Below are 6011 nucleotides of genomic sequence, written 5' to 3'. Positions count from 1 at the left end.
CTCGCGCGGAGCCGGGTGGGGGAGGGGAGCGGGAGCCGCCCCTCCTCCCTCCCCCTTCCCCGGCCCGTCCCTATCCCCCCCCCCCCCGACCCCCTCCGAGTATCTAGACCCCAGAGGCTTGTTAAAACCCAGATTTGATTTTCTGGAGGTGACAAGGAGGAAGGAATAAGTAAATCACTGGCTGGCGATAAAAGGATGGAAAAGGCTCAAGGGGCAGATGCCCAAGTAGGCGATGAGGCCGCGGAGATGTGGGGTGTTGAAGTGGCCTGAGGACAGGACTTGTCTCTGCAGCCTGTGTTCCAAGGAATCGCCACCCCAGCACTCTGCCTAGGAGAGCTTTGGAAGGCAGAAATGAAGCTAGAAGCGAGCAAGAAGGGGGTCCGCTCCAGAACCTTCAGTGTTTAGAAGTCATGCCCTGTTTTGGGGATCGAGTAGATTTGCAACTTCTGACTTTTGAATACTTAGTCTCACAGTAGGAGGCAAACCTTGACTAATGCCAAAGTCAGGGTTCCATACCTGACCTCTCTATAGCCTTTTTGTCACCTTATTTCTTTGAGGTAATATTTGGATGTAAAGTCAATCTGAAAAATAAAACACAAACAAAATCTTTCGGGCTGGAGATAAGAGCACCGGCTGTGCTTTTAGAGGACCCCAGTTCAATTCCCAGCACCCACATGGCAGGTCACAACTGTCTCTAACTCCAGTTCCAGGGGATCATGCCCTCTCTCAGAGACATTCATGCAGGCAAAAAATAAAAATAAAAAATCAGTGCACATAAATAAACCCAGCTTGGGGCTAGAGAGATGACTCCGTGGGTAAGATCGTGTTCTGCTCTCACAGACGCTTCCAGTTTCCACTAGAAACTCCCAGCTGCTGTCAGACAGCTCTCAACTACCGTTAACTACAGCTCCAGGAGGATCTGACGCCCCTAGGTTCTGAGGGCACCTGCATCCATGTGCATGGACATACCACACACACACAAACACACACACACACACACACATTTACACAGTTAAGAATAAACTAGATATTGAAAATATTTTTATTTAATAGACCTGATCTAGATTCTGTCATTTACTATATCAGTGATAAAGCATACACCTACCATATTTTTAAGTATTTGATAGTTTTATTTTTATAAAACTATTCTCGTTTATAATCTTATGCTTTTTTATTTTATATATCTGAAAACACTATAAGGAAAGCGTTCACCAGCTAAATTGACTGCCACTGGGACTGGAGGAAAACCCTGTGGCACTAATACAGTGTGCACACGCACACACGTGTGTGCTGCATTAATGGTGATAATAGTATTTGTTATTCATGACATTCAAATTCTGAAAAACCTGAGCCATTTTGAATGTCTGACATTACTTTTATTTCATCCATGTATTTATTTATCTATCTGTGTACATGTGTGTACATGTTGTGTTGTATGTGTAAGTGGGGGTACACACATGCCACTGGGGAGTTCGGTGGCCGAAGGATAAGCTCTTACTACAGGAGCGTTGGGATTCTAGCTACTTGAGAACATCTCCTGCTTTACATGGCTTCTGTGGATTGAACTGAGGTCATCAAGTAGTTTGTCCATTGAGTTATCTCATTAGCCCTTATTTTTGAGACATCTTATGTTTCCCATGACTGGTATCAAACTCACTACATTAGCATGGATTATTCTCTTGTCTTCATTTATCAAATGATAGAATTATAGTTATGTGCCATCATGACCAGCTTTTTGTTGTTGTTGTTGTTATTGTTGTTTGGTTGGTTTGGTTTGGTTTAATTTTTCAAGGTAAGATTTCTCTGTGTTGTCTTGGCTGTCTTTGACTCACTTTGTAGACCAGGCTGTCCTTGAACTCACAGAGATCTGCCTGCCTCTGCCTCCTGAGTGCTGGGATTAAAAGCGTGTACCACCTCGACCGGCTCTCATGTCTGGTTTTGACATGAACATACATGATTCTCATTGTGATGTGACTCTTGAGAATGCCACAGTGTCTTGTTATCCTGAAAATGACAATGAAAAGTGTAAGAACTGGACTAAAAAGGGTAAAACTCTTTTTGTTTTTTAATAATTAGCTGTTACTGGAGTTTTGGTGTCAGACCTTGGGCCCTAGCAGCCCTAACAAGCCAGGTTCAGCCCATCCCTAATGGGTCAACTTAACAGACACATAGTAGTAAAAAGTAGAGAAAAGTCATTTATTCACTGTAACCATACTGGGAAAGAAACAAATTAAGGGGTTCAGTGGCATCCCTGTTTCCAATTTATCTTCAGGATTCTGACATGAGGTTTAGGTTTACACAGAAGGAGAGAGACACAGATAGTGCACCTGGCCAGTGAGATAGCTCAGTGGAGAAAAGAGCCTGATCTCTGGGATCTACATAGTGGAAGGAAAGACCCAGTTGTCCTCTGACTTCCAAATGCAAGCTCCCTCCCTCTGTTTCTCCATCCCTTCCTTCCTCCCTGACCCCTCATTCTCAGGCAAGCACACAACACATATATATAGAGACAAAATTAAAACGTAATAAAATGTTTTAAATACATATGTGTAACTAAGCAGTGTTGGTCAAAGTGTGGTTCCTGGTTATGGTAATTGTATTGGGTTTGGGATGGAAGCTGAGAAAACTCACTTCGGTGAAGCTTGAAAATGGAAGCTTTTATTTCCCTGAGCACAGGGAAGCAGATTGTGCAACATTTTCAAAGGATAGGAGCAAAAAGCAAAGGGGAGTGGGGTGGGCTGTTGCACTGACCAATCATATTTTGACACAAGAAAGTAAACACTGGTGACTGGGCCGTATTCAGGTCACCTGGTTTCAGGACCCTTGACTCAATTAGCGTTTCTCTGTGTAGCCGTGGCTGTCCTGGACTAGCTTTGAAGACCAGACTGGCCTTGAACTCACTTCGAGGGATCAGCCTCCCAGAGTGCTGGGATTACAGGCGTGAGCCACCTTGGGTTATGGTATTTTGACACAGCAATGGAAAAGCAACTAAGACCCAGTACAGCCTTATGTGTACAGCACTTTTTTATAGCTCAGCCTCGCCAGAGCTCCACAGTGAGAGCCTGTCTCAGAAGAAATGTCAAGAAGATACTAGGCTCTGGTTTCATTCTTAGCAGCTCCTCCCCAAAGCAGCAGCTTGGACTCATGAGGAATCATGGCATATCCACCACTTCCACAGTTTTAATGTGTACCTAATCTTGTTTCTTAGGTACCCCTCCATCCCTCCTCCACAAAAGATACTCACACACAAATTGCAGATAGCATATCTGTATTCCATTCTAAAAGACCCTCTAAATAACCCTCTAAAAGACCCCTCCCCCCACAGTAAGCCCCCCAACACATACCCCATTAGTACATTTATAAGTAAATAATTCCCTTATGTCTTTTAGGTATCTAGTCAATGTTCAGATTTCCTGATTGCCTCATTCATATCAAATCAGCATCTAAATAAAGGCCATGCGTTTAATTTGATTATGATGTCTTTGTCTAGTAGAGAACTCAGGAAGCTGAGGCAGGCCAGCCCAGGCAATGTAGTGAGACCATGTCTAAAAACAAACGAAAAAAAATTTTAAGTTGCCTCTATCTTTTTTTTTCCCTTGTCACTTAATAGTTGAAACGGAACTACACAGAATTAGCACATCTGTTTAAAATGTTTGCGATATATATATATATGTATATAAACATAAAATCTCCAAATGTAAAATCCATGGAAAAAGAAAATGTGCAATGTGCAATAAATCTCTAGTACAAAAATCATAAGCTGAGAGTAAGAAGAAAATATGCTTTGGGATTAAACTTTTACCACAGCTCTTGTCCAGGGAAAAGTGCCGATACAATTCTAGGCTAAGAGGCGTGACCTCTGTGTACCCCGACCAGGGACCTGCTGAAATAAATGCTCACCCTGGCCTTTTCTGCTGTGCAGGCGCAGGCTCTGGGCTGTTCCACACTTCCTGTTCATCCTAGTACCCCAGACCCTAAACTGTGACCCACATTTGGGTTAGCCTGAGCTTCCCAGTTCTTCCTGGGTGAGTATAGTGAAGCTGTGACCACCCACAGAATGGACAGCAGTTAGGTCTGTGGTGATGGACCTGGAGATGGAGGGCCCTCTAAGATTCCATTCTACCCAGCCCGCACATGGGCTCACAAGAGGTAACTTTGCAAGAGGGGAAAACTGGCTGCAGATGCCAAAGCGGGTGACACAAACATTTATTCTTGCCAAGCGCAGTGTTGTATGCCTGTAATCCCAACAGAGGCAGAAGCAGAGGCAGAGGCAGATCTCTGTAAGTTCGAGGGCAGCCTGGTCTACAAAGTGAATCCAGGACAGCCAAGGCTACACAGAGAAACCCTGACTGGAAAAATGAAAATCAAAAATAAAAACATGTATTCTTAGAAGAAGAAGAAAAAAAAAAAAACAAAACAGAACAAATATTGTTGGTTCTGGAGGACTTGTGGCCTGACAGCCCTACTTGTGTCCATTTAAAACCACAAGTTTTTCTGCTTTGCCTATGAGATACTTTGTAACAGAATAAAACTGAAATCAAAGTTACCAGCCAAAGAGAACGCAGAACATATTCATTTCCTGCAGCAGCTAAAACAAGGCACCAGAAACTAGGTAGGTTATACAAGAGAAATAGATTGTTTCACAGTTCAGGGGCTGGAATGAAGATGTTGGTAGGGGTGTTCTTCTGGGGATAATGACAACAAACCCACCCCATGCATCTCCTGGAGCCTCTGTTAGTTTGCTGAGGGTATTTGGTGTTCCTTAATTCATAGAAACAATGCTTCTGTCTCTGCTTTGATCTTCACAGAACATCCTCCCATTTGTTCAAAAGGATGTCTTTGTCCAGGTTTCTCCTTTGTGACAAGGCCAACAGTCATATTGGAGCCGGCCCTAACTTCATTCAGGCTAAAGACATCCATCTACGACACTGTTTCTAAATAAAACTAATTTCTGAGATAGTGGGGATCAGGACTGTAGCACAGAAATGGAGGCAGATGGGGTGGACACAGGCTTCTGCCCATCACACTATGCTGTATTATACAGCTGTATGATATTTTCATTCATTTCACATCAGTTGACCGTTTGCTGCTTTTTTGCTGTCCTGGAAAAATTGCATCCCTCTGCAGATCACCTAGAGACTGAGCATTTCGGTAACTACAGCCTCTCTCCCTGGCTACCTCCCTCCCTTCCTCCACCTTCCTCTGACTCTCTCTCTCCCTCCTTCCTTCCCTCTTTCCCTCCCTCCTTATGTTCTTCCCTCTTCCTCCTCCCTCCTCCTTTCTTGTTTTGTTCCTTGTTCTTTTGCATCACCCAGCTGGATAATTTCAGTAATTGTTCATGTTTTGTTTTCCAAAATCTGAAGCTGTACTTTGAATTAAGGATCATAACATATGCTGATTGTGGAGGACATTTAAGAATTGCTGAGGGAAAAAAAAAAAAGAATTGCTGAGGGAGTCGGGTGGTAGTGGTGACAGCTGGGAGACACCCTTCCCCCCCCCAACTACCCCAGCAGAGGCAGAGCATCTTTGTGAGTTTACGGAGTGAGTTCCGGATTCCAGGACAGCCAGGGCTACACAGAGAAACCTTGTCTCAAAAACTAAAAACAAAACGAGACAAAAAAGAGTTCCTGAAGGATGACTGAAAATATTTAAGAACTTCAAACTGTCAATATAAAAGCAAAGTTTTACTCCATGTGAATAGTTTTGGGAAAAATCTATGAAGAAAGGGAGCCCTAAAGGACAAAAGACAAAGGAAAAAACTGCAATTTTAATCTTTAGTAAAAAGAGCAGGGAAGGAGATTTAAAAAAAAAAAAAAAATCCTAAACTGGGCGCGATGTCACGAGCCTTTAATCCCAGCACTCAGGGAGGCAGAGGCAGGCGGATCTCTATGAGTTAGACCCCAGCTTGGTCTACAACGCGAGTCCAAGACAACCAAGGCTTCACAGAGAAACCCTGTCTCGGTAAAAATAAAACCAAACCAACCTTCAACACCACACACAGCATTAAGTAAAAA

This window comes from Meriones unguiculatus, chromosome 6 (genome assembly GCF_030254825.1).
Source record: "Meriones unguiculatus strain TT.TT164.6M chromosome 6, Bangor_MerUng_6.1, whole genome shotgun sequence".
Classification (NCBI taxonomy): domain Eukaryota; kingdom Metazoa; phylum Chordata; class Mammalia; order Rodentia; family Muridae; genus Meriones; species Meriones unguiculatus.
Note: the sequence above shows the minus strand (reverse complement) of the source record.